The 27,989-nt window shown below is 52.1% G+C and overlaps 1 protein-coding gene across 7 annotated transcripts in view; it reads left to right on the top strand.

Moving 5' to 3' along the window:
* The window catches only part of CCDC88C (coiled-coil domain containing 88C), a 143,566-nt gene that overhangs the window by 36,109 nt on the left and 79,468 nt on the right, over nt 1-27,989 (top strand). The window lies entirely within an intron of this gene.

Below are 27,989 nucleotides of genomic sequence, written 5' to 3'. Positions count from 1 at the left end.
GTGGTGCCCTTGGGGTGCCTTCCCAGGATACACAGGGCACCGTGGTCCCCAGATGTGGGATGCCTTCCCAGGATGCACAGGGCACCGTGGTCTCCAGATGTGGGATGCCTTCCCAGGATGCACAGGGCACCGTGGTCCCCAGGTGTGGCTCTCCAGAAGGCCTTTCCTTCACACAGGATGCAGAATTGGCCTTCATAGTTTGGAGAGAGGGATCCGCCTTTCTGCTGGTTTCAGAGCATCACCTGTTACTGGAAAAGTTTACACACAGAGAAATGTGTTTGCCTCGCCATGGGGAAAACGGGCCTTGTGCAGTTTGAGGCGATCGCATTTCGGGGGCGCGTCCTCTCCACTGGTGACTCCGGCTCCCTGTCCCAGCATGCAGCCAACAATAAAATGCTTTACAACCTGCGGGAGTGCTTGTGTCTTTTCCCAGCGCTGCATTTCCCCAAGAACAGCACTGTTCCCAGGGGTGTCCAGTTTCCTCCCGCCATTCACCAGGCCCCACACCGTCCTTAAGCAGCGAGAACTGGTTTTACCAAGTAAACTGATACCTCGGCGGGTATCCGGGGTGAATAAGGATGGGGCAGCTTAATAAGTTACTGGCGGACCTTTGAGGAGGCCCAGTGGCCCTGGCTCCTCACTCCTCCTGTTCCTTAACGCTTGAATGGGCAAGCAGGAGGGACGGCCTTCCCTTACCTCTGAGCGGGGAGGAGGGCTCGCGCCATCGAGCAAAGCCAGTCTTGCCTGGGGCTCACTGTGGCTCCTGAAGTTCCTGGCTGGACACCCCACACCCTCCCCGGCCCCACCACTGGAGCAGGGCGGGCCTGGGCCTTAAGCAGACTCCTTGGGAGATGGGCCTGTCTGTCCACTTGACTGCTCTGGGCACAGGGGGGAGTGTTTCACTCCCACCTCCAGCTCTGCAGCTGATGGCGAGGAGAAGGGGCTCCTGCCGGCAGCTGTGGGCTCATTAGTTTTTGCTTGGTTTGTCAGCAAGGCCCTCCTGGGGTTCGGGAGCCTGGCAGGTGCTGAGAAGGGGCTGCAGTGGAGCGCTGGAGCCAGAGCCGCTGGGGCCCTTCAGCAGGAGTCTCAGCCTCACCTCAGAGGCTGTGGTCAGTACCTGATGGGGCTGCAAGAGGGGAGGACAGCCCTAGCCTTGCAGGAGGCAGGGCAGGGGTTTTGGGGGATAGGGCCTCCTCTCCTGAAGCGCTTAAGGGGGACCACAGGCCTGTATACCACAGGGTGTTAGAGAGGCCCAGTCTGGGGGATGCCATGTGTCCTGAGTGGGGTTCAGTTCAGTTCAGTCTCTCAGTCGTGTCCGACTCTTTGTGACCCCATGAACCACATCATGCCAGGCCTCCCTCTCCATCACCAACTCCCAGAGTCCACCCAAACCTATGTCCATTGAGTCGGTGATGCCATCCAACCATCTCATCCTCCGTCGTCCCCTTCTCCTCCTGCCCTCAATCCTTCCCAGCATCAGGGTCTTTTTAAATGAGTCAGCTCTTCATATCAGGTGGCCAAAGTATAGGAGTTTCAGCTTCAGCATCAGTCCTTCCAAAGAACACCCAGGACTGATCTCCTTTAGGATGGACTGGTTGAATCTCCTTGCAGTCCAAGGGACTCTCAAGAGTCTTCTACAACACCACAGTTCAAAAGCATCAATTCTTTGGCGCTCAGCTTTCTTTATAGTGCAGCTCTCACATTCATGCATGACTACTGGAAAAACCATAGCCTTGACTAGACAGACCTTTGTTGGCAAAGTAATGTCTCTGTTTTTGAATATGCTATCTAGGTTGGTCATAACTTTCCTTCCAAGGAGTAAGCGTAGGTCCGACTGAGTGGGGTAGGTCAGGATGAAAAGCCGGTGGTGGCAGGGCCAGGTTTGGAGGGTAGGGCTGAGTCTGAGCCTCACATCCAGGAAGGCTGTGGTCTCCCCTTGAGTTTCCTGTAGGCGATCAGACGGTGTGTGGGACCCAAGGACCACCCACTTGAGCTTGCACCCACTTCTCAGGCTGAAGTCAGATTTGGTTTTATTCCCCAACCTTGGGAACTGTGTCTTTCCCCCTCTTCTCTCTCTCACCTGCTGGATGGCTTCCTCGGGACCCAGCATGGATCAGTTTGGCCCAGGGCCCTGAGGAGAGATGGTGGGATGGGCAGATGTCCTCCTGGCCCTGGAGGAGCTCAGGGTTAAGACACTGCAGGATGTAGCAGAGGCTGAGCTGGAGATGACAGCGCTTTGTAAGGACCTTCGTCCCCCAAAAGCAATTCAGACTCCAGAGAGGGATGAACTGTTCCTTTTTGCATCATCTTCTAGGTGCTGTGTTTTGGGGCCCCCATACTTACAGTGTTCTTGTTGTTGTTCCATCACTAAGTCGTGTCCGACTCTCTGTGACCTCATGGACTGCAGCACGCCAGGCTTCCCTGTTCTTCACTATCTCCCAGAGTTTGCTCAAATTCATGTCCATTGAGTCAGTGATGCCATTCAACCATTGCATCCTCTCTCGCCCCTTTCTTCTCTTGCCCTCAGTCTTTTCCAGCATCTGGGTCTTTTCCAATGAGTTGGCTCTTCACATCAGGTGGCCCAAGTAGCGGAGCTTTTAGTTTCAGCATCAGTCCTTCCAGTGAATATTCAGGGTTGATTTTCTTTGGGATTGACTGGCTTGATCTCCTTGCTGTCCAAGGGACTCTCAAGAGTCTTCTCCAGCACCACAGTTTGAAAGCATTAATTCTTTGGTGCTCAGCCTTCTTTATGGTCCAACTCTCACAACCATACATGACTACTGGAAAAGCCATAGCTTTGACTAGACGGACCTTTGTTGGCAAAATGATGTCTCTGCTTTTTTAATAGAAACCACCTAGTCCAGGGAATGGCAGGTGGGTTTACTCTTGGGTGCAGGTGGATTCGTTGTGGCTGCTCAGAGTGCTGTGTTGAGAAGGGCTTGGAGGCCTTGCCCTGGACCTGGGGGCAGGGGTGCTTCAATTGGGTAGTGCTGTCTACCGTGGAGACGGGGAGTGGAGGGGAGTGGTGTTCCGTGCGCATTGTGTGTTATCTCTGCATATACACATGAAGAAACCGAGGCCCAGAGAAGCTGTGGCCTGTCTCTGTGTTTGGAGGGTCCGGGACTGGAACCTGAGGCTGCTGCTCCCCACACAGTGTGCTTTCCACGGCGCTGATGCTGAAAAGCCCAGCTTTGTGAGAGGCCAGACAAACAGGCATGAAGCAGCGAGGAGCAAGTATCAGACTGGGCTGTTCAGAAAAGACACCATATGGACTTCCCTGGCGGTCCAGTGGTTGGGAATCCGCCTGCCAGTGCAGGGGACACAGATTTGATCCCCAGTGGGATCAGGGAAGATCCCACAAGCCAGGGGACAACTCAACCTGAGAGCCACTGAGCCCACCCGCTGTAACTACTGAAGCCTGTGCGCCCTGGAGCCTGTGCTCTGCAACAAGAGAAGGCACTGTGATGTGAAGCCCACTCACTGCAGCTAGAGAGTAGTCCCCGCTCACCACAACTGGATAAAGCTTGTGCACAGCAGTGAAGACCCAGCACAGCCAAAAATAAGTCAATAACTTTAAATTAAAATACACCGTACGCCATAGAAAAGATCAGCATGGAGGCAGAGAGATGGGCTTTGACAGGAGAGAGGAGAGGGCGGGGTCTTGCACAAAAGGTCCAATTTGAGTGAAAGACAGTTCTGAGACCACTCTGTGAGGACCCTTCCCCAAGGCTGTGGGCAAAAAGCACAAAAGCCGCCACCTTCGGCTCTCGATGTGTCAGGTTTTAAAGCCCTTTCCCTCAGGAGCAGGAAGAATGGGGTGACCGCCTGGGCATTGAGAATGCAGAGGAGACAAAATCCTAGGCCCCAAGGATTCTTTCCACGTTTGCCGTTTGCTGGCTTGTCGCACCTGCTGTGTGCCCAGCACCTGTGCATTGGTGGTGTTTAGACTTGGGGTGTGCTCCCCACTCAGCCCCTTGGCCAGCATGTGATGGGTCTTGTGGGTCACAGCCCCCATCACAGGGCAGGCTCCCCACGGAGTGGCCCCTGCACCTTGAACTTCCGCCAGCCGGTGCTTCTCTGGGAGCATTGTGCGATGCAGGTGTGGCATTTTCTGTGATGGGAGCAGCTGCTGTCAGCGGGTTGAACCAAGGATGGATCCAGGCGCACACTGCTTCACGTCTTAGTTTTTAGCTCATTTCTCTTGCTGGATGAGGAATCCTTTTGGCTCTTACAGGAGTTGCTTGATTTTTTTTTTCCCCACCAGCCACTCCTCCTTGCCTGTCATCATTCTGCCAATTTCACGGTCTCAGCCAGTGGTTGGAGTCACAGAGACCCGCTCGGGGTGAGCAAATCACAGACCTTGCCTGGAGCCTCTGCAGGTTCACCAATGGGAATGCTGTGTCCACACCCTGCCCACCCCTTCTCCAGCTTCCCCCCCCCACTACCCTTCTCTCCCACTTCTGGGCTGGCCTCCAAAAGCGTAGAGCTGCATTTTAAGAAGCACATAGGGAAAAAAAATTTAAAGCACGTAATTGTGAGTTATGTAAGAAAAACCCTAGTATTCTTCAGAGATGCCTTCTGATGGAGGGGTGAGATGACAAGGTGCTAGAGTTTGCTTTAAATTCTTTCTTGGTTTTATGACAAAGGGAAAAAAAAGATGGACAAGCAAATCTTGCTCACTGTCGAACCGGCGTGTGGGGTCGTGGGGGTCATTGTGCTCCTGTCTCTCCTGTTATTTACATCTGAAGTTTTTCACATTAACAGTGTTTAAAGGGTACAGGATTGTACTGAGAACTTTATGTGTGTAATTTTTGGTGCTCTTCGTAAATCTGCTTTAACCTGCTTAGAGATGCGTGTCCAACTGACACGCGGCAGTTTTCCTCCGGGCCCTTGCTGCTTCCTCCTGCTCTTTGAAACTAACGCACTCCTTTGTGTAATGTTTTCTGAAAAGTTGCAGTACATTCAGCCACCCCAACATGGCCAGAACTCTGTCAATAACATTTTACAAAGGTTTGGGGTATTCTTGTTTAAATAGTTGTATGAGTTTTGTTTTTATTGGATGAACATTTATCTAGCATCTACGTATGAAGACGGAACACATACGAGGAAATGAATGTTGTGGGGGAGGGGCCCTGGCACTCTCAAGATCAGCCAGGAGCTGGGAGTTGTGGGTCCTTTTAGGACTCACCCTGCAGCATGGAGGTGCTTGGTCATGGTGGGTCCAGGCCACAATATCTCACTTTATTATTTTAATTCAGTTCAGTTGCTCAGTCATGTCTGACTCTTTGCGACCCCATGAATTGCAGCACGCCAGGCCTCCCTGTCTATCACCAACTCCCGGAGTTCACTCAAACTCATGTCCATCGACTCGGTGATGCCATCCAGCCATCTCATCCTCTGTCGTCCCCTTCTCCTCCTGCCCCCAATCCCTCCCAGCATCAGAGTCTTTTCCAGTGAGTCAACTCTTCGCATGAGGTGGCCAAAGTACTGGAGTTTCAGCTTTAGCATCAGTCCTTCCAAAGAACACCCAGGACTGATCTCCTTTAGAATGGACTGGTTGGATCTCCTTGCAGTCCAAGGGACTCTCAAGAGTCTTCTACAACACCACAGTTCAAAAGCATCAATTCTTCAGTGCTTAGCTTTCTTCACAGTCCAACTCTCACATCCATACATGACCACTGGAAAAACCATAGCCTTGACTAGATGGACCTTTGTTGGCAAAGTAATGTCTCTGCTTTTGAATACGCTATCTAGGTTGGTCATAATTTTTCTTCCAAGGAGTAAGCGTCTTTTGATTTCATGGCTGCAATCACCATCTGCAGTGATTTTGGAGCCCCCAAAAATAAAGTTTGCCACTGTTTCCCCATCTATTTCCTATGAAGTGATGGGACCAGATGCCATGATCTTCGCTTTCTGAATGTTGAGCTTTAAGCCAGCTTTTTCACTCTCCTCTTTCACTTTCATCAAGAGGCTTTTGAGTTCCTCTTCACTTTCACCACCCATAAGGGTGGTATCATCTGCATATCTGAGGTTATTGATATTTCTCCCAACAATCTTGATTCCAGCTTGTGTTTCTTCCAGTCCAGCGTTTCTCATGATGTACTCTGCATAGAAGTTAAGTAAGCAGGGTGACAATATACAGCCTTGACGTACTCCTTTTCTTACTTGGAACCAGTCTGTTGTTCCATGTCCAGTTCTAACTGCTGCTTCCTGACCTGCATACAGGTTTCTCAATTATATATATATATATTTTTTTTAGTTTCTGCCATGTTTAATTAATTGTTAAAACTGTTAGAATCTGATGGAATTGACAGGGAGCTCAAATCAAAGCTGCTGCTGCTAAGTCGCTTCAGTTGTGTCCGACTCAACAACCCTATGGACTGCAGCCTACCAGGCTCTTCCGTCCATAGGATTTTCCAGGCAAGAGTACTGGAGTGGGGTGCCATTGCCTTCTCCATCAATTATATTTTTAAAAATATCTGTGTATGTATTTATTTGGCTGTGCTGGGTCTGTGGCACACAGGATCTTTGATCTTGATTGTGCCATGTGGGACCTTTAGTTGCAGCATGCGAACTCTCGTCTGTGGCATGTGGGATCTAGTTCCCTGAGCAGGGATGAAACCCAGGTCCCTTGCATTGGGAGTGCAGAGTCCTAGCCACTGGACCACCAGGGAAGTCCCCTCACTCTATCTTGATAGACTGTAACAGCTATATTCAACCACACGCAAGCCCCTTTGCCTTAAGTTTTCTCATCCTGTTCTTAGGCTAAACCCGTTCTCCAGTAATTAAACTTCTCAGGGGCAGGGAAAGCTGTTTTTTTTTTTTCTTGTTGGTTTCAGGTGGGCCCAGTGGAAACGGGGAAGGCATAAGGCAGTCTAATAGGAGGCACAGGCGCTGGCGTAGGTGCAGACCTGGCTGTGGAAGGCCCCATTGCGGGCACTTGGTGTCAAGGAGGGGATGGTGCTGGAAGGGAATGGAAGGAGGTGAGCTCACCAAGTCCACTCTTGGGGCCGCCGTTGGCATCCTGGTCAAATGGGCTCGCTTCGAGGAGGTGATGGAGTCAGGGGCTGTGAAGAACAGAGTGAGAAAGTGCTGGCCATGTGAGACCAGGTCAGACCTCACAGTGGCTTGTCCCGTGGGCCCCAGGAGACCAAGGCTGGATCCTGTACACAGACGGGCCTGGAGTGTCTGTGCTTCAGCCCTTGACCCCAAGCTTGACCCTACTGGGGTGTCATCCTTGATGTAATCCTCTGACTGCAACGTCATTCTTGTCCTTCCAGCCCCCTCCCTCCATCAAGAGTCGGCCTGTGGAGTAGGCAGCCCCAGTCGGAGAAGCGCCAAGTTTGAGAGTCACATTGGCCGGGGGCCAAGATCTGGCTTCTGCACAGAATAGTTTGTGGTGTTGGGTCATCGTTTGCGCCCTGTGTAGGGGGCACTGACCCAGGGAGAGGGGAGGAAGCGAAGCTCTTGGTAGCTGGTGTACCACAAGCATTCACTGTTCCGTTTCTCATCCACCACGGTGGGAATGCAAATTGATGCAGGCATTTTGGGAAACAGTCTGGAATTAAAGGCTAAAGTCCCACACCCGCATACCCGACAGCCCAGCTGATTTCACGCTGAAGTGTATACCCGAGAGAAACTCCTGTGCGTGGACTCCGGGAGATGTGTACAAGAATGGTCGCAGCATTTCTGTGCACAACAGCAAAAGGCTGGAAGCAGCCCAGATGCCCATCAGTAGGGGAATGGATGAATACGCTGAGACGTGACCACACAATGGAATATTACACAGCTGTCCAAACAAATTAACTGCAGCAGCACTCAACGATGTGGATGGATTTTAGCAGTGTCATAAATATTGGCTAAAAAGAGGCTGTGCTTCCAAAGATTACATACAGCACTAGTCCTTTTCTTTGTGAAGTCAGAAGGAGCTAAAATAAATGTGCTTTTTAGGAAGGTTTTACAGCTGCAGTAGAGCTGAAAAAAAAACAAAACAAAAATGGGGGAAGAGGCAAGAGAGTGTGCATTTCTGGTTGAGGTTGGGGGTATCTTGGATGGAAGCGGGCGGGGCATGGAACGGGGCACCATCTAGATAGATGCAGGTTTTGGTCAAGGGCCCAGCCTTTGTTTGGGGTGGGCGATTTGCAGGTGGTTATTACATTGTGAAAAGTAAGTGAAAGTGAGTCATGGGTGACGACAGATGAATGTCAGGAGCCAAGGACTATGGTAAATAATTAACCCAGTTCTGTGCATGTTAGGTCCAACATGCCCCCATGCCCACCCTAAGCTCATTTCAGCAGAAGCTGTGATGCTCTGATGGTTCAGTGTTTACTGAGCCTCCGTTCCCGCGGCTGACATCCCCACCACCCTCCCCAGCCCCCCGGCCTTCTCTGTCGGCCGTCCGTCCATCCAGCTCCAGCCTCGTTCTTCCACGGTGCCCGCTGGCTGGAGTGGCCTCCGCCAGCTTGTGGCTTTGCTCGTCCTTAACCACTTGCTTCCTATCCGTGTCACACAATCAGTGCCTTGTAATAAATGGCCTCACCCAGTAATCGGTTCCACATGTGTGTATCTTTCTAAGGTGATGGTAGTTTCCCCCAGGCCAGGGGTCACATTTTATCTCCTCTTATGTGGCAGATTATTCCCCTGCTCCCGTTGACACGCCCTGTCTTCCTTAATCAAAGAGCCCCCAACCTCCCCTCCAGCTGGGCCTGGCCTCGCCGCCCAGGGAGACATCAGTGGCAGTGTCGAGCGCCACTTCTGACAAGTCTTCCTAAGAGGAGGTGGCAGCGTGCCTTTCTTCCCCCTTCCTCCTTCCTGCTGCCCAGAGAGCAGCGTCTAGGTCCCTGACACCTTTGGGTGGGGGCTCACATGGTCTGCTTTTCTTCTGCTGTCTTAACCCCCGGGGAGGTCCTATCTATGCCCAGGTCTTCGTTGCTCACAGAGACTGTAATTCTTAGGGGTATAGCATGTGAACTACCGGCCCTCATGGTTCTGAGCAGAGTGCATAATGATTGCCCCGCAAGTCCTGTGGATTAAAAAGGTCAGCCGCACCAAAATGGGCACTTGGACTCCAAGGAGCTGGTGTTGGGTCCCGTGTGCCATTCACCTGCAGATGACCTGGGCAAGTCACTTAACTCCTCTGAACTCCACGAGGTCAGGGAGTTGGGAACCCTGCCTGTGACAGCAGAGTTAAAGCAGCGTGGATGGTCAGCTACCCAGTCGATGGTCAGCCATCCCAGGCTGTGTGCCCCAGACACTGAAGGCTCGCTTGGTAATTTTCCCAGCCATCTCTACCACAGGGTCGTAAGCTCTCCTTGAGGCCTGCCCCCTGCAGCAGCCTCACTTTCCAGGAATGGCTTGAGGTCCCCACAACACATCTGTGCCTATTGTAGGTGTCCCCAGCCTGATGTTGCTGTCCCTCTGCCACGGAGGGGACACTGTGACCCCTCTTTCAGGAGGAAGCTTGGGGTGGACAGTCTGAGATGAGCTGAGCTGGATTTTCAGCTGGTGGTGCTTTATTGTAGCTTCTATTCCTCTTTATTTTTATTTTTCTCCTTTAGCACACTGCCCTCAGTGGACCCAGGGTGAGAGCCACTCTGTGCAGGGGGCTGGGGAGGTGGCTCTGCTGGTGAGAGGTGAGTGGTGAGCGGAGGGTGAAGGGGGCCACGTATGTGGGAGCTCCAGCCAGATCTAGGCCTGCCCGGAGTGGTTCTGTACCACGTCTGGCATTCGGCTTTGATTTCCTGGGTCTGAGTGGCCAGGGGACCAGCTGCGTGCCTGTTGGCAGAAGAGGCCTTGCCTATCTCAGCAGGCCTGGGGTGCCTGTGGGCCATCAGCCATGGCTTATCCTGTGGCCACAGTCGAACCCCAGCTCCTGGCCCCAGCTAGGGCGCCCCACATACCCCGTTTTCTGCATCTTTCCTCTCTGCTCCAGCGTATTTATGATGACCGACTGCTGGCTTTCCAATAGTCATTCTCTTGCATTCATTCAGGAAGCATGTATTTAGAGCCTGTCCCATGCCTGACCAGAGTCCCGTTCTTGAGCTCGGTAATGAGGATAAATGCCTGTCTCCGCTGCAAATCTGAATTCCGGGGGGCAGAGATCCTGTCTGCTTTCATGCACCATCACACCCCTGACTCCTCACATGCTGCCTGGAATAGACCCAGGCTTGTTTACTTATTATTTACTTATTCAGGGTGAGATGGTTGGATGGCATCACTGACTCAATGGGCATGAGTTTGAATAAGCTCCGGGAGGTGGTGATGGACAGGGAAGCCTGGCGTGCTGCAGTACATGGGATCGCAAAGAGTCAGACATGACTGAGCATCTGAACTGAACTATTCACTTTTGGCTGTGTTGGGTCTTCATTGCTATATGGGCTTTTCTTTAGTTGCCACAAGTGGGGGCTACTCTAGGTGCAGTGCTCAGGCTTCTCTTGGTGTGGAGTGCAGGCTTCAGTAGGTATGGCCCCCAGGCTCTAGAGCACAGGTTCAGTATTTGAGGTGCATGGGCTTAGTTGCTCTGCAGCATGTGCGATCTTCTCGGACCAGGGATCGAACCTGTGTCTCCTGCATTGGCAGGTGGATTCTTTACCTCCGAGCCACCCGGGAAGCTCCCGGGCTTGTTTTAACAATACTTATTGAATGTATGGATGAATGAAGAAGTGATTATAAGATCAAGGCAGTTTGTGAGAGTATAGAGAACCATGGCTGAGTTTGGGGAGATGGGTGCAAACAGAGAAGCCCCCCAAAACCAGCTGTACAAATGCCCTAAGAGAAGCACTTAGGTATTTTGAGGCTCTGAGAGGGCAGGACAGGTCGCTCAGGGTGAGAAGCCTGATGTGTTTATCGACAGCCTCTCCTGGGGCCTGAGTGACCCATGAAGTCTTCCCTGGCAGCTGGAGCCTGCAGGGACCACTCCACTTCCCAACTCCTCATGGTCCCCCTGAGGACGCCCTTGGGCTGCAGGCTCACCGTGTCAGTGTCTCTTCTTGCCAACCGTGCTGTGAACTCCCTAGGTTCCTGTCCCAGCTTGCTCATCGTTTGCCACCGGACCCAAGGTCCAACCAGGCATCTCAGTGCATTGCTAGGGCACAGTCAGACACCTGCCCCACTGGCCACAAGATGATGTGGACATGCTGGAGAGTGTCGGGCCAGAGCGAGACGTCCTTCATGCATACGCCCGATCCCCCAGTGCCTCGCGGAACCTTACACGTGACTGTGGGCTCACTTGATGTGCAGAGTTGAGCCTCTTCTTTTTTGGCTTGGCTTGGAAGAGTCCACTCGCTGTGGTGGCGAGATGGGCCCAGAGTGTCAGTTTGGGCACAGGGACAGCTGGTGACGGTGCCTGTTATTTACTTGAAGTGTGGGTTCTCAGCTGGCCCTGCGGGAGGCCGGGCAGCTGCCCGCCTTGTGCCCAGGTGCCGGGGCGGGTCTGCGTGCCTTCATTCTTTCTCCCGCCTTCTCTGGTGTGTTCTTTGAATCTGCCGGTCCGCACACCCACCTTGCTCACATCTGAAGAAAAGCTTCCCTTTTCTTTTGTTCAAAAGAATGCAAGTTAGCAGGTGTAAACTATTATGTTCAGGAGGAATAAACAATCAGGTCCTCCTGGATAGCACAGGGAACTTTAGTCACTGTCCCATGATAGGGACTTCCCTGGTAGTCCAGTGGTGAAGGCTCTGTGCTTCCAGTGTAGGGGGCCTGGGTTTGATTCCTGGGTGGGGAACTAAGATCCCACACACTACGTGGTGTGGCCACAAATAAACAAATCCATAAATAATTCCTAGATACTTTAACAAGTTACAATTAAAAAAAAATCCTGTGATCAACCATAATGGAAAAGAATGTGAAAAAAGGATGTTTGTGTGTATAACTGAGTCACTTTGCTGTACAGCAGAGATTGGTACAATGTTGTAATCAACTGTACTTCAATAGAAAATTTAAATTAAAAAATTTAAATAAATGGGATAAGTTTAAAGAGGATAAATAAGTGAAAGAGGATAAGATTAAAGAGGATAAATTTTTTAAAAAAGAACCAAAGAAATAAAGGGGGGTTTTCTTCCCCCCATCTTCAGATCAGAGCCTCACCCAGTAGGGGCCCTGTGTTCTAATTGTGGAGCATTGTTACTGGATCCACATTTAAAGTCCACCCTGTGAACACACGCACCAGTCTGGGGCTCCTGGCCCTTCATTAGCTCGTCTGACAAATGCCAAGTGAACCCCTCCTTGTGCCAGACGCTGGGGGGCAAAGGGGAGGGGGACAGTCCAGGTGTTCGCCCTGGGCAGCCCACAGCCTGGTCAGGAGACTTGAAAAGTAAATCTGGTTTTGCAGAGGACACCCAGGCTGCACCTTTATAACTAGAGGCAGAGGATTGCTGGTCCTTCCCTCACACCCTCTCAGCATTTTATACCCTGAACATGTTGGCAGCGCTTATCACGCTGGGTTACCCGAGGGCGCGCCATCGCAGCTTACATCCTGGCTCAGGCAGACATCACGAATCCGTGTGCTTCCCTGCCTCTGAGCCCAGACCTGGCCTGAGAATCCTTCTCAGCACAGCACTCCAGATGCTGTTAGTTCTACCAGTAGCCTGTACCTGGCTCCTGGGCCTAAGCCCTTGCTTTCGTGGTGAGCTACTCGTGTGAGAGCTCCCTGTTTCAGAATGAGACGTCTGACCCTGGGGGCCCACGGCGCTGCTGGCAGTGGTTAGGCCAGGCCGCCCCCAGTTCCGGGCTCCGTGGGGCTGCAAAGCGTTCTCCAGACACAGACCTTCCACTCGCTGCTCCCTCTGCCCGGCGGTCTTCTTCCACGTGTACCCCTGGCATGATTGTTCAACTGTTCCTTAGTCGGAGGACCCTCTTTGACCACCTGCCTGTGATAGTTTCGTTTTCCTTGTCTCTTGGTCGACCCACCCTTATTTTTCTTGTTAGCATTTCGTACTTCACACTTCATACTCTTTTACCTCTTTGTCTCTCTCATTTACTATGGCATCCCCAGCCATCAAAAACACTTGTGGATCTTGTGGTCGCAAATCCTAGTGGGCCAGGCATAGCCCCTGCCAGTTAGGATTAAATGAGATAGTACAAAGTGTCAAGTCCAGGCTCTGCTTTATCATCGTTCAAAAGAAAAGGCTCCTTGCAGTCTAGCAGGAGGGACAGGGCATATTTGGTTGTGACCCTTCCTCCTTGTGGTCAGTGTTTCGGTTTAGCCGGCAGCTGGCGAGCGTCTGCCGTGGGCAGCGCATGCGGAGGCTGGGGGTGGAGGGGATTCAGATACAAGCACATGGCAGGGCCTACGCCCGGACCCTGAGGTTCCTAGTCACCTCAAATGTGGGGTACACTGTGCCAGGGCTCAGGGGGCACAGATGCAGTAATTATTTCCAACCAAGGGATTTGGGCAGGGAAGGAGGTGCTGGAGGTGGGCATGGTGGAGGCAAGGATTGGGTCAGGTGCATCTCCCCCCCCATCCACCCCCGCATGGACAGCTGCCCTGGAGTTGATACCATCTGTTGAGATTCTCACTTCCTGCTGAGATGGTGGTTATTACAAACGTGTCATTTCTTAACCTTCCTCCTCCCCGGTTTTTCAACTGTGTCCTGAGTTGCTCTCCCCACCCCGTTTCCTGCTTAGAGAATTAAGTTCTTGGTGATAGAACTACAGAACCCTCCAGAGTTTCTTGCTTTCTGGGTGCAGTCTGATCGTGTGTTGCAAACTCCCATGACAATGAGTAGTAGTAGCTGGTTTGCAGGGCTTGTTTGCTTGCTTATTTCATGTGTAGCTCTTTCAGGAGGCCAAGGGGGAGTGAAGGAGGCGGTAATACAGTCTAACCTCGCTGCCTCATTTATCCAAGATTTTACTGCTCCCTCCACGCTCCCACAGAACTTGCCCCGCACTTTTCCAGCCTTTTCTCTGAGGTTCAAGTGCTGTCACTGTGCCCAAGGCAGGCATCGCTAATCCACCGTGCACACCCCACCTCCCCCCAGCACAGACCTGCCCTTAGAGCTCTCAGCCTGGCGGCCCACCAGCCCTTCGAGTGAAATCTCCGTCACCCTTCAAAGTACAAACTGTCATGTGTGTGCTTCTCCTGAGACCAGAGGAAAAAGAGTTTTAAGCAGGTGGCATGGGGGGGCGGGCATTCAGAGGTTCCCGCTCAGCCCCTCCCCTCTTGCTCTGAACGCCGAGGGTTAGGCAGGAAAGGGGTGTGGGTGAGCCTGGGGTGGGGTGGATTTCCCCAGGCCTGGGGACCTCCAGGGCAAGCCCCCACACCCCAATCGCTGCGCCATCTCCGTTATGGGTTGCCCTTTCAAGTCGCTGCGGGCCTCCTGCCTGTGGGCACCGCAGGGCTGTGCGAAATTGGGACCCTTGAAGCCGGAGGCAGGTATGGCTGTTCTCCCTGAGCGTGTCTGGGGCAGCACCCACCGCGGGCCTGAGTAGTGCCAGGCGCTGTGCTGTCTCCTGTGGGTTCGGTGTGATGCCCGCCTGCCCAGCCACTGTCAGGGCTCGAAGCAGTGACAGGCTGGTGGTGGGCCCGGCTGGGGGACCCCAGAGCAACTGCTGCCCCTGGCGAGATAAGCCCAGAGCGGGTGCCAGGCCCCACCTCCCTGTGCGGGCTCCTGCTTCTCCATCCTGAGACTGCAGTAGGGGTGGGGGTGTGATTCCAGCTCCTGGGGTGGGAGACAGGCGGTGGAGGAGGGCCTTCTGCTGCTGCCTTTGTCTTTGTTGCCTCCCAGACGGCACCTGCTCTTTGTTTCCATTTTAGCTCAGCGCCACCTCCTCGTGGAAGCCTTTCTGGATTAGTCCTCCCACGTGCTCCCATTGTCCCCCAGCTCAGATGCCTCACATCCCCTCTGTAAGGGCATCAGACTTGCCAACAGGCCTGTCTCCTGCCAGGCTGTGGGCTCCCTGAGGGCCAGGCCCTGCCCCACACACACACCCTGACACCCTTCCTGTTCCCTCCCGGTTTTGTTGAGCTTGTCTGTCTGTCTGCATTTCTTAGATTTGAGGACACAGATCTTGTCTATTTACCCCACCACCTGACCAGCACACCGCCTGACACCCTATAGGTGCCCAGGAGAGACCTGTGGTGGTTGTTCAGCTGCTCAGTCATGTCTGACCCTTTGTGACCCTGTGGACTGCAGCACGCCAGGCTCCTCTGTCCTTCACTTATCTCCAGGAAATACTGTCATGTAAGTCTAAGTGTGAATGGCTGCCCTTCTGCTCTCCCTGCCCACCAGCCCCCTGCCCTGCGGAGACAGGCGTTAGGCCTGGTGGGCTGACTCAGGAGCAGCGATGCCCTGTGGCCCATGGCAGCCTGCCTCTCCCCACCCTCACAGGTCCCAGCAGGCTGCCACCTGCCGCGGGTGGCTCTCAGGCACACTCGGCCCCACCTGCTCCCACGTGTCCCCTGGGAGTGAGGGGGCTGGTGCAGCAGCACTGGCAGCTAGCGGGTGAGGGACTGCCAAGGGTGGCGCCCGCCCCGGCCTTGCCTGGCCTGAGTGGTGGGTGGAGCATTGCGGGGCACAGCCGCAGCCCAGACACATGCTCCCAGCCCAGCTGCTTGCTGGGACCGGGGCGGGCAGGGGGCGGGGAATGGCCGTGCTTCTCCCACTGAGCTCTGTGGGCGTGCCCGGGGCAGAAGGTGCTAGGACGCCAGCCTGGAGCCTCCAGCTGGCGAGGGTGTGGGGGAGCAGCTTGGAGCCCACGGACCTGGGGAACCTGGTGTTGGTGGCTTGGCAGGTGTCCCCACCCTTGCTGTGATCCCGCACGCTGTGCTCTGGCCGTTGTGAGCCACACACCCTCCCTTGCCTGCCCATCGCCAAAAAGGTTGGCTTTTGCAAGAAGCCCAAAGAAAGGAACTCTGCAGCTGCACGATCCTTTGCCACCATAAAAATAGGGTTCTTTGCGTCACCCCTAAGCACAGATGCTGCTGCTCTGCTGGGAAGAGAGGACAGGGCGGCCCTGAGCCACCCTGGGCACTGAAGTGGGAGAACAGGCCCACCCCTGCCTCCCCAGCCTGCCTAATCCCCTAAATCCTTCTTGGTTGCGTGTGTGCTAAGTCGCTTCAGTCGTGTCTGATTCTGTGCGACTGTAGCCCGCCAGGCTCCTCTGTCCATGGGAGTCTTCAGACCTGAATACTGGAGTGGGTGCTGTGCCCTCCTCCAGGGGATCTTCGCAACCCGGGGATGGAACCTGTGTCTCTTCCATCTCCTGCATTGGTCCAACTTGGCTCCCCGCCCCCGCCACTGCCTCACCGCAGACATTCAGGCCTGGAGCCCAGCTTTAGCTGCTGCTGGCCAGGCTTGTATCTGCCATGTAATATGGTTCCTGGGACGCCATTTGTGGGCAGAAGTTCTTCTCGGAAGAGTTGAACGCGGCGCCCTGCCTGTGCTCCTGGGGCTGCCCCTACCACTTTCCTTGGTGCAGGGACTCGGAACAGGTGCTTCTAGCATCAGATAAGTCCACCCACAGAGCAACACAATGGGAAGGTGGCAGGCATCCTCGGGGACACTTGAGGTGTCCTCCAGTCCCGTCCCTGCGGGTTTCCCCGGGTTCTTCAGGGATGTGTGGGCACTTGCCTGTTTTCAGAGTTGGCAGCCCTGAGTTAGTAACTGTAGCGATGTGCTGTGAGTCTGTGTGCCAGCCTCCATCTGAAGGAGCCAGACATCCTTTAGAGATGATCCTCTTCCGTTTACAGATGGTGTGGCTCAGAGAGGGCCTGCGACTTGCCTGAGGTCACACAGCAAGTAGCTTTGCCCTCACTTGGTGGTGTTTGCGTTTCAGGGTGCTCCCTCCCACGGATCTCCCTCCTCCTGGGTCAGCTCAAAGGAAATATTTGTTTTCCTTTCTGAAAACAAAGGCTGGGCTTGGTTCATTTCTGTGAACACAGCCACGAGGACAGGCAGTTGCCAAGTGTTCAGGGGTGCGGGTTTCTGACCGTCTGGGACCTGCAGGCGGACTGGGTTGGTGGCCTTCAGTCGCTGAGTCCTGAGACGCAGTGTGGCCTCATTAGGGGAGCTGGTGCTCCTGGGCTTGTGCAGACCCGAGCTGGTTTCAAGCCCCGGGGACCCCGGGATTAATTGAAATGAGGTGGAACAGATGGATTGAGTCTATCAGCAGCTTTACGTGACAGCCTCTTAACATAAAAGCACTTCATTACCCACTCCTTCCGCCGGGGCTCCCTGCCTGAGTCGGAGGGAATGTGGCCGAAACGGGAGTCCCCCCACCCCGTCCAGATGGAATCACAGGCACGTGGCCGACGGCCCGCCTCCGAACAGGCGGCTGGGGATAATTCATCAGGCTTGTGTCTCTGCACAGTAGCTAAATTTACAGAATCATTCTCTTGGCTGTAACATCACCAAAAGTGAGCAGTGCTGCGGGGGTTGTGGGTCAGGTCCCTGTTGCTATCAGATGCGGTGACATCGTGGGAGCTTTGATTGGTTGGGAATGGGGTCAGCAGGCTGTCATTATGGAAGGTATGAGACAAGCGTCACCGTAGAATTGCCTCGGTTTGGGGTCTCAGGGAAAGCTCACCAGCCCAGAGCGCCCAGCTTGGCCATTGCTCTACATCCTGCTGTTAAACCCCATTACAGCAAGTACCATGGTTCTTTCCAGTTGAAAATTCTGGCAGTTCTTGTCCTGGTCCCCTCATGTGATGTGAGGAGGGGGAGGGGGGACCTTCCCCTGTGTTTGGGTGTGTGTTTGCCATCTGGGTTGTCAGGCAGTTTTTGTTTGGTCCAGGATGCTATTGAAGGGAACCCCTCTTGGCCCCATTGAAGGGGGAGCTCTGGAGGAGCGCTAGTTGATGGCAGGAGCATAAACCCCCACGATGTGTGCAGAGGCTGCCTGGAATACTAGCCCTGACTTCCTGGGTCTCTCCATGGGGTGCTCTGTGAGCGTCTCAGCCTTTCCAGATCCCAGAGGCACCTCACTTGCCTGAACTTTAGCTGTGTGGTTTCTGGAAGAGTTAGGGCTCTGGGGTTTGCAGTCTTGCCCCCTCTCTTGGGGCCCTGGGATAGATGCTGGGGTCCTTGGATACATACGTGTGCTGCCTTTCCTGTCTGAGTCACTTCTTTTGTTTAGGAATTTTATTATGTTTTAATTTTAAAAATAATTTTATTTTTCATTATGCTGGGTCTTTTTTGCTTCATAGACTATTCTCTAGTTGAGGCAAACGGGGGCTGCTCTCTCGTTGAGCACGTGCTCTAGGCGTGTGAGCCTCAGTCGTTGCAGCACATGGGCTCTGCAGTTGTGGCTCACAGGCTCTAGGACACAGGCTCGGTAGTTCTGGCAAATGGGCTTAGTTGCTCTGAGGCATGTAGGATCTCTGGACCAGGGTTCAGACCCATGTCGCCTGCATTGGCAAGCGGATTCTTTTCCACTGAGCCACCGGGGAAGCCCTGTTGAGGAATTTTAAATTCCCCTTGTTTTCCTTCACTTGCTCATAAAACTATCACATTTGGGATTTTACAGTTAGAAAGCCTGATGTATTCAAACCGGCATTACAGATTCACCGTGAGGTGTTTGTAACTTTGGTTTTCATCTACAGGCATGTTAAATGTGGGATCTTCAGACGTGTGGTGGCCGATTTTTCCAGGGAAAATACTTGAAGGCATAGGAAGGAACTTAACAGGGGACTAAAGTAACTCATAGTAGTGGAGCAAAGTAGTTGCTTTTCAGGACTCGGTCCCTTTGTTCATGTGAGAAAGAGAAGACACCGCTTCCAAAAAAAGAGATTTTAAAAACAATAAAACCAAGCACTTGGCCATAAGCTGAGTCAGTCGCATTTTGTCAGCGGTCACTTAGCTACTGCCTCTTTGCTATCTCCTCATCGGGGGGAGCTGACTGATGAGGCAAAATGTGAAAGTGATGCAGGAGTAGGCAGGTGAAGCATTAAGACTTGAGGGGAAAGGCAGTCATGTGTGACTAAAGGCATCAAGGCTGGCTTCCTGGAGGAGGTGGCATTTTCACTGAGCTTTGGAGGATGGATAGGGTTCTGATCTGGTGGCACCTGGGGCTGGCATTGTGTGAGGCAGAAACAGCACCCAGTGGAAAATGTACAGTATGCACAGAACAGTGCAACCAACGGCTTGACTCGCTGGCCACACATGGTAGCTAATGGATTTCCTGGCTCCCACCTCTACCTGTGGAACTCCTAAGCATTCTCCACAGCCCAGCTCACAAGCGCGCACCTCTGGGAAGTTTTCCCGGACTTGTCTGGGCAGAGTTTGGCAGTGTACCTGCTGCTGTGCTGTGTGACTTGTCAGTGCACGGCAAGGTCCACTATGTGTGGTTTTGACTCTCTGAACCCAAGACTTAAGGTGTGCTGTGTGTGTGTGTGTGTGCATGCATGTGTGCACACATGCGCACGCGCATGCTGGATGCATACTCAACCATCACTCATCTTTCTGATTCTCAGTATTGGACAGGTCTTTGTGTTTCTCCGGCTGTGTGGAAGGTACATTTTGCTGTCTGGACCATCCTGGTCTCCTTGGAAACCATGAGCATCATCTTCCTCCTGGATGCCTCTCAGGAGTGTTTGTCTTAACTTCTCTGGGATCTCTCTCTCTTATTGGCTTTGCATTAATGGCTCCTTTTCAAACCCTCGTGGAGGGTCATTCCATGGACCTAAACTCATGGCATTTAGCAGCATTTGTTTCTCCTTCCTGGCAAAATGTCAGACCATAAAATTGTTTCTTTCATTTGGCAAGAGAAAAAGATTTTTTTCTTCATGAAATCATTGTTCTCAATCCAATAATCCCAGTGTTCTCTGGAAACTGAAGATAACCTTTGCTGCAGACACGGAAAGTGTTTCCACCCGGCAACTTTTCTGGGACCTTTTGTTTCTTCCACCAGCGAAGAAAGTGACCTTTCTATTTGAGCACGCACAGAGGTTGGCAGGAGCCGTTGCAGCATTTTAAGCCTTTTCAGCGAGGCCCCTACATTGCCACAGGTGGTGGGTGAACGTCTCTGGGATTCTTGAGCCTCTGTTTTCCAGGGGCTGATGCCCTTGGAGCTGATCCTCCACCCCACACTTCCCTTCCCACAGGGCTTCCTGCCTCCGGCCCCAGCACAGGCACCAGACCTGCAAGCCAGCCTCTGCCGTCATCCCTGGGTTCCTCTGGCTCGTGTCTCTTCCCAGCTGATGGAGGCTTTGTACTTCCTGATGGGGGGTGATGGGGTACTGTTTGCTTTGGAGTGGGTGATTTTTAAGAAACCAGTAATCCGCATCGTTTTTCATGTTGCATTGTGAATTGTCTCAGGAGAAAGGATAATTTTTTTTAGTGAATCTGTCGTGTTCACAGTTCCATAACTGATAAAGAGGTACTGCTGATCATACATTCTTTGTGGGAAGCCATGCTACAGGGTTAAAATGATTTAAGGTGATAGAACCACATTTATAGAACCTTTTTTTTTAATTTATTTTTGGTTGTGCTGGGTCTTCATTGCTGTGCCGGCTCTCTCTAGTTGCAGCGATTGGGCTCTATACTCTTCGTTTCGGTGCACAGGCTTCTTATCGCAGTGGCTTCTCTGGCTGCAGAGCGCAGGCTGTAGGCACTTGGGCTTCAGTAGTTGTGAGCTGTGGGCCCTGGAGCACAGTCTCAATAGTTGTGGTGCTCGGGCTTAGTTGCTCTGTGGCATGTGGGATCTTCCCGGACCGGGGATCAAACCCCTGTCCCCTGCATTGGCAGGTGGATTCTTATCCACTGTGCCACCAGGGAAATCCCAGAATCTTTTCAAAATGTTGGGAAAGCTTGCTCTTGGCCTGACCACTCTAATAAAGAGAGTTCTGTCATTTTGGTATATTTTTCTTTGAAGGTTTCTTCCCTTCGGCATATCTTTCATTTTCTGCACCCAGTTAGGTATTGTTTTATTCATTTAAGCATTTTCTGCCATCCTCCCAACCAGGATGGTGACTGTATCGTCCATTACCCAACCACTCCCCAGTGTCCGTTTGTGGCCTAATTATTAAAGTGCGGCTCCCTCGTCACACACCCTGTCGTACTTGGGGGTGAAGCTTTGATGGGGGTATTTTAGAGCTTCTGTTTACTATTCTGCCGTTGACAGTTTTATGGCAGACAGCTTACTAAAAGTTTGGGGGTACACACACTTATTCTCAGAGGTGAGTCGAGGGGGTCATTTTGCGGGGTGGGGAGCTGAGCGGAGCTGAGTCCTCCTGTTCCAAACCAAGGGAGGAGGTCCTGGAGAAAAGCACAGGCTCATTTTTTGAGGGCTTCCAAGACGTTCATCTGCCATGACTGAGTGGGTGCACTATTTATAAGTTCTGGATAGAGACTGGCTAGAAAGGAATTAGGAGGCCTGACCCCACAGGGACCTAATGGAGCCCACTGAGTGATGCGCTGGAAATGAGCCTCACTGAACACCAGCTCCGGGAGCCACCAGTCACCTCGGGCCCGAGGGACAGACCCGGTAGACTGAGGCATCCAGGCCTGCCCTGGGGTCCCTCCGAGCCCCTGCTGTGCTGCCCCCGGCCTCTGCCTCCCCTCCCCTCCACTCCCACCTCTCTCAGAGACCCCCTCCTCCAGAGGGCAATGACAAAGCCCCATCTTGTTATCCTAAGACTTAGCACCGCCGACATCCGTAAAGTGCAGGCAGTCGGGAAACTGCAAAGCTCCCTTGGGAGGAGTGAGGTTTGAGTGAGTTTGGGGAAGGAGGACATTTGTAACTTGAAGCGCTGGCCTGTGTGAAGGCTCGTAACAGGAGGGATGACGAGGGCTCAGGTGACCCCTGGAGCCAGCCTGGAATGGCAGCCTGGGCCCTGTGTTGGGAGCAGTGTTCACTCGTGGGGTCAAGCATTTGGCATCGTAAGCTCAAGTGCTTGGCATCGTGGGCTGAGGGGTTTGGCATCGTGGACTCAGTGAAGCCATGAGCCCGGGTGCTGGTCTTGTTTGCTGTGGGGAGGCCAGGAGGTCCCACCGCCACCACGGCCACTTGTGTAGCTGTGATCACATCTGAGTTCTGCACACACCAGGTGCCTCTGGAGTCTGCTGTCCGCCTCTTGTTTTGTCCTTCCTGCCACACGGCAGAGCCCTGTCACTGGTGAAGCCTGGAGCGGGGCACCCTGTCCCATGTCCTGGGTTTTCCCCACTGGATACATCTGTACTTGTCCTAAGAGGATTCTAGGAGGAAGGGAGTATCTTCCTTCCCCTTGACTTCCTGGTTCTGAGAGCGTCTCTCACCTGTGACCCCTGGGAGCCAGTGCCCTGGCCTCCAGACGGCCCCTCGTCACTCCCCCCAGGTGGCCTCCAGAGAATCCGGATCAGGAAACTGGCAGTCCGAGGGCAGTCGGAGTCTCTGAGCTTATTGACACGGTGTGAAGCCAGATGCTGCCGCTATCACCCCCAGCTGGGGTGCCAGACGCTTCCTGGAGACCGTCCTGCTCAGTCAGTCCTTCCCCAAGATGTCGGGCCTTGTTTGTGTCGACACAGCCCTGGAAGGAGCTTCGGAGTTGATCAGTTCAGTTCAGTCGCTCAGTCATGTCCGACTCTTTGCAACCCCATGGACTGCAGCATGCCAGGCTTCCCTGTCCATCATCAACTCCAGGAGCTCACTCAAACTCATGTCCATCAAGTCGGTGATGCCATCCAACCATCTCAACTTCTGTCGTCCCCTTCTCCTCTCGCCTTCAATCTTTCCACCATCAGGATCTTTTCCAATGAGTCAGTTCTTTGCATGAGGTGGCCAAAGCATTGGAGTTTCAGCTTCAGCATCAGTCCTTCCAATGAACACCCAGGACTGATCTCCTTTAGGATGGACTCCTTGCAGTCCAAGGGACTCTCAAGAGCCTTCTCCAACACCACAGTCCAAAACCATCAGTTTCTCCTAAATTTCAGGTTTGCAGCCTGGATGATGTCCAGTGGGCTGTTTCCCCTTTTACGTTACAAAGCCCTTTCTAGCCCCAGCCCCTTGCTGCTGAGAATCCAAGTGCTGCCAGCGTCCTCTGACCTACTTTTGTGACTTTTCTTTTTGTTTGTTTAAAGTGGTTAGCAACGAGGTCCTTCCAAGATGCAGTTAGTGCAGTTTCGCTTAGGAAAAGGGAAATCTGGGGTTTCCTCCACATCTTATCCTAGTATCTCAGAACAAATCTAAAGGAGGTGCAGGACAGAGAGGGGAGGGGTGTACAAAGTCTGCTCTGGATCTCAGTGCTTAAACCCCCCTTGCCTGTACCCTCCCCCTTCACTGGCCCGAGCCCAGTTCTCTGCGGAGGGAGGGGGTCTCTGCGATGGCGGCGCCCCAGGCCTGACTCTTCCCTCCCGCTGTCAGGCCACAAGAAGGATGGGGTGACATGAGAGGCCGCAAGGCTTGTGTGTGCCCTCGTCCCTCATCGCGGCCTCAGGATGCGACAGTGGCCTTTGTTTTGCCTTCGCAGAAGCCCATGTGGCACCAGGAAGGCTTGTTGGCAGATTTGAGGACTACCCAGAGCACATCTCCGTACTCGTCCACCCCTGCAGCCAGCGGGGGTGTGGCCATCGCCCGCCCAGCAGGCCAGTGTCAGCTGCGGTCTCCACAGTGGCCTTCTGTTCTGAGTAGCAGGCGGGAGGGTCCATTCGTCAGCAGCCTCCTCACGTCCCCACTTGATGAGGGCCTGGCCTGTCGCCCTGGAGGCCCCACCACCCCGAGGAGACGCATTTGCTTAGCTCCCCTGTCTCCAGTGTTGTGGAGCATGATGGCCACTAGCCACATGTGGCTGGCGCAGCCTCCAGAATGTGGCTGGTGTGTGACAGAGGAAGTGAATTTTTCATTTACTTAGATTGAAAAACCGATACTGGAATTCAGTTATTGGAAGAACTGTAAGTGTGTTTGGAACAACTTGGGTGTGCGAATCTACTTATTCAGAGCATGTTTCCAATGACAGTTTGGCATTCAAATTCTGATGTGCTGTGAGTGTAAACTACGCAGTGGATTTCAAAGACTTAGTGTGAAAAAAAGTGTGAAATCATCTCTTTCATGGCTTTATGTTGATTCGGTGGTGAAGCAATAATATTTTGGAAATGTTGGTTTAATTAAGGTATATTATTTGTATGTTGTCATTTGTTTCTTTTTACTTTTCTTTTTTTAAATTGGGGGGATAATAGCTTTACAATATTGTGTTGGCCTCTGCCATACATCAACATGAATCAGCCTCAGGTATAAAGAACATTCGAAATGAATGTGTCTCATGTATTTCTGCTAGACAGTTCTCACCGTGGTACTCAAACCTCCGAGGCTATTTTTGCTGGAATACGATTAATGGTCCTTCGGGGGGAACAATTAAGACCTTAGAGGTATTTTGGGCCACAGGATTAAATCTTAGGAGACCCATGAGGCTTTGAAAGGAACACATCAATAAAACATTGTTCATGAAACATTACTTCCTAACTGTGCAAGTGATACATACATATTGTGGGAAAATTAGAAAACCCAAATTAGATAAAATTAAACATCCAGGTTTAGAAGGAGAATACATGGATTTCCCAGCAGTATTTCCCAGCAGTCTTTTGCTTAGGTTATTGTTAGCATAAAAATTCAGCTTTACATTACTGCGGAGACCTTCAAGATGATTTCACATTCTGTATCTGCTTCATAACAGACTGTGGAAAATTCTTAAAGAGATGGGAATACCAGACCACCAGACCTGCCTCCTGAGAAACCTGTATGTAGATCAAGAAGCAACAGTTAGAACCGAACATGGAACAACAGACTGGTTCCAAATCGGAAAAGGAGTACGTCAAGGCTGTATAATGTCACCCTGTTTATTTAACTTACATGTAGAGTACATCATGCAGAATGCCAGGCTGCATGAAGTTCAAGCTAGAATCAGGATTGCCAGGAGAAATATCAGTAACTTCAGATATGCAGATGACACCAACCTAATGGCAGAAAGTGAAGGGGAACTAAAGAACCTCTTGATGAAGATGAAAGAGGACAGTGAAAAAGCTGCCTTAAAACTCAGCATTCAAAAAACTGAGATCATGGCATCTGGTCCCATCACTTCATGGCAAATAGATGGGGAAACAATGGAAACAGTGACAGACTTTAATTTTGGGGGCTCCAGAATCACTGCAGATGGTGACTGCAGCCATGAAATTAAAAGACGCTTGCTTCTTGGAAGAAAAGTTATGACCAACCTAGGCAACTTATTAAAAAGCAGAGACATCACTTTGCCAACAAAGGTCTGTCTAGTCAAAGCTATGGTTTATCCAGTAGTAAAGTATGGATGTGAGAGTTGTACCATAAAAAAGACTGAATGCCAAAGAATGGATGTTTTTGAACTGTGGTGTTGGAGAAGACTCTTGAGAGTCCCTTGGACAGTAGGGAGATCAAACCAGCCTATCCTAAAGGAAATCAGTCCTAAATATTCTTTGGAAGGACTGAAGCTAAAGTTCCAATACTTTGGCCACTTGATACGAAGAGCCGACTCATTGGAAAAGACCCTGATGCAGGGAAAGATTGAAGGCAGGAAAGGGGGCCGACAGAGAATGAGGTGGTTGGATGGTACCATCAACTCAATGGACATGAGTTTGAGCAAACTCTGGGAAATAGTGAAGGACAGGGAAGCCTGGGGTGCTGCAGTCCATGGGGTTGCAAAGAGTCGGACACGACTGAATGACTGAACAACAACAACAAATTTCCTTTATAAACATGTGCACCCTCTTCAAGCACCCTGATAATAGGGCTGGTGCTCCAGACACTTGCACCACAGCAGAGCAGAAACCAGCCAAGACTCCAGAAGGGAATGTAGTTGGTTGACAGTGATAACAAGGAAGTCTTCTAGAAGTTGGGCTGAGTGCTTGAGTTTAGCATTGAGACTGGATAGGGACTCCATGACATTGCTAGCAATGTTATTATTTATTGAATGTCCCCAAGTTAAAGTGACTTAGTTTTGATGTGACTTAGCAGTTCTTGGTGGTTTAGTCCCTAAGTCGGTCTGACTCTTGCAACCCCATGGACTGTATACTGGAGTGGGTTGACGTTTCCTTCTCCAGGGGATCTTTCCGATCCAGGGGTCGAACCGGGGCTGTTGCATTGCAGACAGATTATTTACTGCCTGAGCCACCAGGGAAGCCGTGACAGAACGGCTGACTTGGCTGGGAGTCCCTCCTTTTGCTGGAAGTGGATTTATCTGATTTTACTGGCTGTGTGTGTTTTGCCTGAGGGTGCTACTGCGGAATCCTTTGGTGAGCACATCCAGTTGAGAGACTGCGTTGACTTTTCCAAGCCCTGAAGGAAGGCTGAGGCTGTTACACAACTCAGACTCTGCCCAACACTGAGACTTGGCTTGAGAAAACACTGGCCGTCTCAGATGCAGTGACATGTGACCTCAGATCGTAAAGAAAGATGTCCTCCAACACTGAGCACAGAGGGGCCTGGAGTGTTTGGGAGTGGGGTACACCTCCTCAATTTCTGATCTGGTGGGAGCCATGGAAAGATAATAAGGAGGGTGGAGCCGTTCATTTTGCACGTTCTGTTGTCGACTTTAAAAACGTGCACTGAGTCTGATAATTAACTTTTTCTTGGGGCAGAGTGAGGACTGCAGCCCGGGAGACAGCAGCTCAGATAGCTCTGAGAAGCTGCTCCAAAGAGGCAGGGTGGGGGGAGGTCATTGTATATGTGATTTGGGTGAAGGGGAAGTACACGCAGTCAAGCACATATTTTTTCCAGAAGGCTTCTGCTAGTCTGGTAAAGCTTTCTGCTAGTCATGAGGAACAGTTGTTACCGTGAAGGATTTTTGTGCTTTTCTAGACATGGGGAGGTAAAAGAATTGGGCTCAGAAAATCAGCTCCTGAAAATACCTAATTATTTGAAGACCCCTCCTGCCAGTTTTTCCCCCAAGCACAGAGTGCCTCCCTTCTCCTCTCCACCCCGAATGCCTTTCAGGGGGTGTTGGAAATCAGCAGCTGCAGCAGCACGGGATTTAATCCTTGTAGAGGTCGATGGCAAGTGCCAGTCTGTAGCTGAGACTGTGAAGGTGTTGGCCTCTCCTGGCGAGCTTGCCAAGGCTGCCATTCCCATCTGAGGATTCAGAGAGCTCTGAGGTGATCAGCTGGGCCCTGCGGGATTAGCCGATTGTGTTCACTGTCCCCTTTTAATTCATCAGCGCTGGTTGGCAGTGTCCTGAGTTCAGAGAGTCCTCACGCCATGCAGTAGAGTGACTGCTGGAAAAAAAGTTGTCTCTCAATGGAAACATTTTTTTTTAAAGGCGTAAGAGGAGCTTTGTTGGTCAAGAGTTTCTATGGTGACCACTTTTGCAAGACCAAGAATATTACTGAATCCTACTGCCTTGCTTGTCTTCTGTAGAATTAGATATTTTATCTTCTGGGTTTGTGAGAAACAAGGCACATCTGGGCGGGGAAGACCAACCTGCCCTGAGGAGTACTCTGGGAAATGTGAGTGGTGGGCCAGCACACTCGGAGGGGAACTTATTAAAACCCTCACTACAGGGGGCATGTCGATGGCTGGTGCCTGGGCCTTCCTTCAGGGACCCTTGGTGTGAGGGCAGGAGGCTGGGCATCTCCTGTGTGCCACGTCTCTGGGGGTGTGTGTGGGGGCTGCAGATTAGCTCTGACTTATCCCTCCCCCAGGGAAGGACTGCGTGCTCCAGTCCATGGGGTCACAGAGAGTCGGACACGACTGAGTGACTGAACGACAGCAACAGGGAAGTCACTGCTGAAAAAAGAGAAGTCTCTTTATTTACAGCTTGTACCAAAGACCTACTGAATGCCAGAATCCTAAACAGTCAGCTTGTAAAGACTCAGTAACATCTCTTTTAATATTTCAAAATGAAAGTGAAAGTCGCTCAGTTGTGTCCAACTCTTTGCGACCCCATGGACTATACAGTCCATGGAATTCTCCAGGCCAGAATACTGGAGTGGGTAGCCTTTCCCTTCTCCAGGGGATCTTCCCAACCCAGGGATCGAACCCAGGTCTCCTGCATTGCAGGCAGATTCTTTACCAGCTGAGCCACAAGGGAAGCCCTTTTAATGTTTATTCTGCATTTT

This window comes from Bubalus kerabau, chromosome 19, assembly GCF_029407905.1.
Source record: "Bubalus kerabau isolate K-KA32 ecotype Philippines breed swamp buffalo chromosome 19, PCC_UOA_SB_1v2, whole genome shotgun sequence".
In the NCBI taxonomy this organism is placed as follows: domain Eukaryota; kingdom Metazoa; phylum Chordata; class Mammalia; order Artiodactyla; family Bovidae; genus Bubalus; species Bubalus kerabau.
This window is presented reverse-complemented; position numbering and strand designations above follow the sequence as displayed.